Source organism: Theobroma cacao, chromosome 3 (genome assembly GCF_000208745.1).
Source record: "Theobroma cacao cultivar B97-61/B2 chromosome 3, Criollo_cocoa_genome_V2, whole genome shotgun sequence".
In the NCBI taxonomy this organism is placed as follows: Eukaryota; Viridiplantae; Streptophyta; class Magnoliopsida; order Malvales; family Malvaceae; genus Theobroma; species Theobroma cacao.
In genome coordinates, this window is record NC_030852.1 from 14,429,151 (window position 1) to 14,435,406 (window position 6,256).

The window sequence follows — 6,256 nt, forward strand, 5'->3', positions numbered from 1 at the left end:
TCCAAGATTAAGAATGCAATGTCTATGCTCAATATGAATGCTTCAAATCTTTATGCATAATGAGGTGCTCCCCTTTAGTCAATGCATCTACTTTTCTTTACATAATTTCAACAAAACCAAAACTGAGCATCACACACATAAATTAAACATGAAGACCTATTTAACTCTATTTGATTTAGTCTTCCTTCTCTCCTTTTTCTTTTTCATCATTAAACAAGATATTCAAAACTCCCCCTTAATGAGTGCATCGAGATTTTCCTTTAAATCTTTAAATCAAACTTTAATGAATGAGAATCATAAGCACTCATACACCTAAGTCAACAAGCTTATAGATATAGTTCAATAACTTCAAGAGTCAAGCTTGTGTCTATGTAAGAACAAATGTATGGGACTTAAATCATTTCAAGAATTTGTTAAAGATTACTCAAATAATGTTCAAGCAAATTTCATCATTTTGTCATAATTAAAACTATAATAATTTTAAAGCTAACAATCTCCCCCTTTTTGATATGACAAAACTATGAGCATAATTTGCATATGAAATGATTTTAAAATCTCCCCCTTAACATATGCATAAAATTAAATTTGCTCGTAAACCTTCTCCCTCTTTTTGTTATATCAAAAAGGTTACGAAGAGCGAGCATTAAGCACTTAAGCTCAAGAAATAATGGTTAGCAAAATCCATCAAGAATATAAGCATTAAGACCATGAATATATAACCATAAAGTCTCTAAGTCATCATACATATGCACTTAATATCCTCAACCAAAAAATTAAGAAATATACCCATTAAGCACATTCAAGAATTGATTCATCAAGAGAATCATCAATAAGAAAGCTACATGTATATATCTCTATAAGCAAAATGTGGACATAACATTTATGACGTTCAAGAAAGATAAATGTCACATCCCAAATTCCTAGGCCATGATCGACGCATGGGCCCAATGGGCATAGCCCACCAAGCCCAAGCAAGCCTATTATGTAATCTTGCTTAACATCCCATCAACTATTCTAAGTCACCTTTCATAATTTCAACTTATAATCACTTTAATAATGGGCTATAGCAATCAAGAATTTCATTAATATACACCCAAAATGATGTTAACATTTCAACTCATTGTGGCATTAACAGTTAAAATATACATATTTCGTCTAAGACACGTATCTTAGTATTTTATATCACATGAACGTACTCATAAAACAAAATGACTCTTGACTTCTAGCATAGTGACCACAGTGAAGATGCGGCTACTGAGATGCCATAGTACCTACCAAGAAAGCGAGCATATGTGTGCAACTCAATCTAGGTCCCAACTGTCTCCAAATTCGAAAACATGAATTTTAAAAATGTGAGTATAAAACTCAGTGAGTGAACATAAGAAGGGAATAAGCAATTAATAGGAAGAATTTGGAAATCATGATGCACTTGTTTCAAAAACAATGCAATTGATTTAATTTCTTACTAAAAGCCCCTCATTTCAAACTTTGATTATTAACCTCATAGTGTTGCAATAACCCATGATCAATCCATGAAGCTAAATGGGTGAAAAATATGTCAAAAATCGAATAGGGTAGCATGTAGGACAAAATGTTTCTCGCTGCAGTGAAATTCATTCTCACTGCAGTGAGAAACAGTACAAGTTTGCATGTGCTTCAGTTTTTCTGGAATATCTCCCGCTACAGAAGTTCAATTGACCTGATATTTTGACCATTAGAAAGCTAAGAGGCAGGGATACAACTTTTATGTCTACCATCTTTCCCATTTCAGATGGGAAGGAGGTCAAAATCTTCATCAAAATGAAGGCACTGCATCAGAACCTGAGAGTTTCTCGCTGCAACGAGATTTGTTTTCACTGCAGCGAGTTTTCTGCTGCCAAAATAGAATGTTTCTCGCTGCAGAGATAAGCAGGGCACCTAAGTGAAAAAGGGGCCTCCTTTGCACAAAAAATCCGTTTGGTGCTACAATAAAGATCAATTTGCAAGAAAATGGGAATTTCTCAAGATTCATCATGCCAAATTTCACATGCATTACAACTATATACCATTACTCATAAACTTCCTATAACACAGATATTTACATATGTATATGTATATATATATATATATATATACCCATCATCATCATGCACACCATCCCATCATCATCAGCTCATGTGCACTCCCTACTCGCACATGGCTAGGTCATCACCGGTTTATGCGCACTCCCTACTCACACATAACCGGGTCATCATCGGCTTACGCGCACTCCCTACTCGCACATAGCCGAGTCAATATCATTACACAACAATATATTCATATGTATATATATATCAACAAAATGTAGCAGTATATGAATCCATAATAGCCATATATCACAACACAAAGATAATTTATCAAGGGCTTGTTCCCAAGGCACCCATTCTTAAGAAAAGTTTGATAAAATCATTTAATGTCTTGTGCAAACACATTCACATTCCCAAAAATACTTTGAAATGCAAGTTCACTCACCAGTCTTGTTGTTTCTTTTGCTTGACTTTAACCTCAACTAATACTCCAAATGGACATGTGAGGCCTTGTTGGAACCTATACACACACAACATCACAACCAATCCAATTTACATTAATATCACTCCAAAAGCTAGTTTCTAATTCAAATTCTACTAGTCATTCCTAATTAGCTTCCAACTATATCAAATGGCTATTCCTTGCACTACTCTAATCACACTAAAAATGAGTAAACAACTCAATAATAAGATAGCTCATAATCCCAATTACTAGCCATTATCAACAACTTAAAATCAAGCCTAGTTCATCACTCACCTTAGGGTTTCTTTGTAGTTGAATTCTCTTCCAATAGCTTCCAAATAAATGTGAAAAATCTCTCTTTCTCTCTCTAAAACCTCCAACTAGTGAGAGAAAGTGCTGAACAAGGACTTTTTGAGGGTTTTAAAGTGAGAGAATGAAAGAGCATAAGGCTTCTAGTCAAAATGGCACAAAGGTATGAAAATTAGAGCTAGAGAGAGAAAGTTGTGAAAGTTTCATATCAAGCTTCCATGGAGGATGGAAGCAACGTGAAATGGAAGAAGAACAAGGAGAAGAAGCTGGTGGAGAATGAAGAAGCTGCTAGAAGAAAAAGATATTTATAGCTTAAGCTTATCCATTCCACTTGAAATTACGAAAATGCCCTTAGCAAGTTAACTTGTTCTTCTCCAATCCTCTGTGAAATCTTTTTACTCTTTTGACACTGAGGCCAAGTCCACAATGGTCTAAATATACCCGAGTTTATGAAAACTTAATTTTATCTCGGGGTGCAAAATGACCATTTTACCCTTATTGCGAAAATTATTGCCACATCTAGTTTTCTTCGTGTTTTCATCATTATACATCATTTATTTGGTCTTTATGCTTATTTAGACCTTAAATATCAGAAAACTTCCTTCTGAAAACTTATTAGAGAAAATGACGAAACTAACCCTGGCTAGGGTTATTATGCCTATGCCCCTTTATGAGCCTATAGGGGTTGAGGTCTCACAATAAAGATGTTCAATAAGCACATAAGCCATATTTCAACTCTAATACCAAGTGTTAAAGCTTAATATACCAATTGATAGATATAAGTAAAATCTCCCCTTTGGTAAAAGCACAATATCAATTATGAGAGATGGAATCATTTTAAACTCATTATATCAATTGGTAAAGCACTAGTAAAGACTTCCTTTATCATTAAGCATTCCAAGCATATCAACTTCAAGGCTTAATACATTTAATAAAGATATGATCAATTTAAAGCTCAAGAGAGAAGAGATAATTATAAAGCTTGATGCTACTTTTAAAGCTAGACACTAATTGAGAAAACTTAAAACTTGATACCAATTATGCATTTCAACATTCACGTTTAAGTGAAAAGCAATATAAGGCACAATAGCTATTTTGGTGTTTAGAAAGATGTTACCGGTAGCGAAAAACACCAAATCTTGAATCTAACCAAATCTTGTTGTTGAAGATCTTAATTGCTTATGATATCAAGGACAATGTGTAAGACCCCAACCTCTATAGGCTTGTAACTAAGCATAGATGTAATAATACGAGCCAAGGGTAGTTTCGTTATTTTCTCTAATAAGCTCCCAAAAGAAATTTTTATGATATTTTAAGGTCTAAATAGGCATAAGACTGCATAAATGACGTGTAATGATGAAAACATGAAGAAAACTAGAAATGACAATAATTTTCACGGTAGGGGCAAAATGGTCATTTTTCACCTCAGGTTAAAATTTTAAGTTTCAATGAACCCGAGCATGTCTAGACCATTATGGATCTTGTCCCATTGTCAAAGGAGTAAAAAGATTACACAAAGGGTTGCATGAGAACAAGCTAACTAGTCAAGGGCATTTTCGTAAGTTTAAGGGAATGGATAAGTTTGGCCTATAAATACTTTCTTCCAGCAACTTCTTCTCCCATTTTCCAGTAGCTTGTCTTCTTCTTCTTCTTCTCTCTCACGTTTCCTCAAAACCTCCATGAAAGCTTGATATGTAGCTTGCAAAATTTTCTCTCTCTAGCTCTAGTTTTCATACTTTTGAGCCCTTTTGACTAGAACCCTAGTATATTTTCACTCTTTCACTTTAAAACCCTTGGTAAAGCTTATTTCCATACTTTCTCTCACTAGTTGGGCATTTTAGAGAGAGAAAAAGAGAATTACCCCATTTATTTGGAAGCTATTTGAAGGGAAATCAACTACAAAGAAACCCAAAGGTGAGTGATGAACTAAGCTCGATTTTTAGCTGTAGAAAATGGCTAGTAATTTAGATTAAAAGTTGTTTTATTGTTGAGTATGTTCATTACTTTTTTGTGATTAAGATAGTGAACATAGATAGCCATTTAATGTGGCAATTGAAAACTAGCTAAGAGATAGCTTTTAGGGTTCATAGTGTGTAAATTGACCTATTGCTTATGCTAATGTGATCCTAGGTTCTAAGGAAGTCCCATCATCTCATTTGGACATTAGGGAAAATTGGAGTCATCTAAAGGCTCTACAATCAATCGGTGAGTGGATTGCCTATCAAAATCATTTTGGGAATGTGACTGTTTTGTACAAAGTTTTTGAATGGTTTTATACAACTTTTCTCAAAAATGAATGCCTTGGGAACAAGCTCTTGAGAAATGGTTTATGTTATGACATATGGTTATTATGGATTTCTATGAGGCTGCATTATGTTGATATACATATATGTTTGAATATAGTGTTGTGTAATTATATTGATTCGGCTATGTGCAAGTAGGGAGTGCGCATAAGCCGAGGATGACCCGATTATGTGCGAGTAGGGAGTGCGCATAACCCGGTGATGACCTAGCCATGTGCGAGTAGGGAGTGCGCATGAGCTGGTGATGATGATGATGTGATGGTGTGTATGATGATGATGGGATGATGTGCATGATAATGATGGGTATACGTATACATATATACATATGTAAATATGTGTGTTATAGGAAATTTATGAGTAATGGTATATGGTTGTAATGCATGTGAAACTTGACATGTTAAACTTTGAAAAATTGTCATGTGTTTCATGTTGGTTTGGACATTCCAGCAAGGTGGTTTTTCTTTGGGAGAAAAGGGAAATTTTTCATTGGTGCCCTATATTTCGCTGCAGCAAGAAACTCTCGGGTTTGAGAACCTTCACCAGAACTGGTTCTCGCTACAGCCAGAATGAATCTCGCTGCAGCGAGATAGTAACTGTAGCTTCTCGTTGTAGCAAAAAGGAATCTCGCTGCAGCGAGAAGCTCTCTGTTTCATCAGCTGAATTTCGCTGCAGCGAGAAACCTTCTATTTTGGTCTCCTATCTGGTCCAATTGCTGCCCTATCTTTCACTTATTTGCTACCATATCGGAGCATAGACTTTCGACATTAAGGATTAAATGAGTTAAGTTTAAAAATGAGGAGGTTTAGTGAGAAACCCTCGATCAGTTGAGAAACCCTTGTTCAGCTAATAACCAAATCCCAACGTCGCTGCAACGAAAATTCATTCTCCCTGCAACTACGCTGCAGAGAGAATGCCTTTCCGCTGCAACGAAGATTCGTTGTCATATTTAACTTGCTTACATATCATTGAAGCTTTCATTCTTCAAATGGTTCGTTGTGTATGGATTCATGATTTTCAAATGATCAATCATTTAAAGGCTTGATGAGGGGTTTTTAATATGAATGGAACTAAATTGCATTGTTTTGAAACAAGTGCATCATGATTTTTAAATTCTCCCTTGTTGTTGCTTGTTCCCT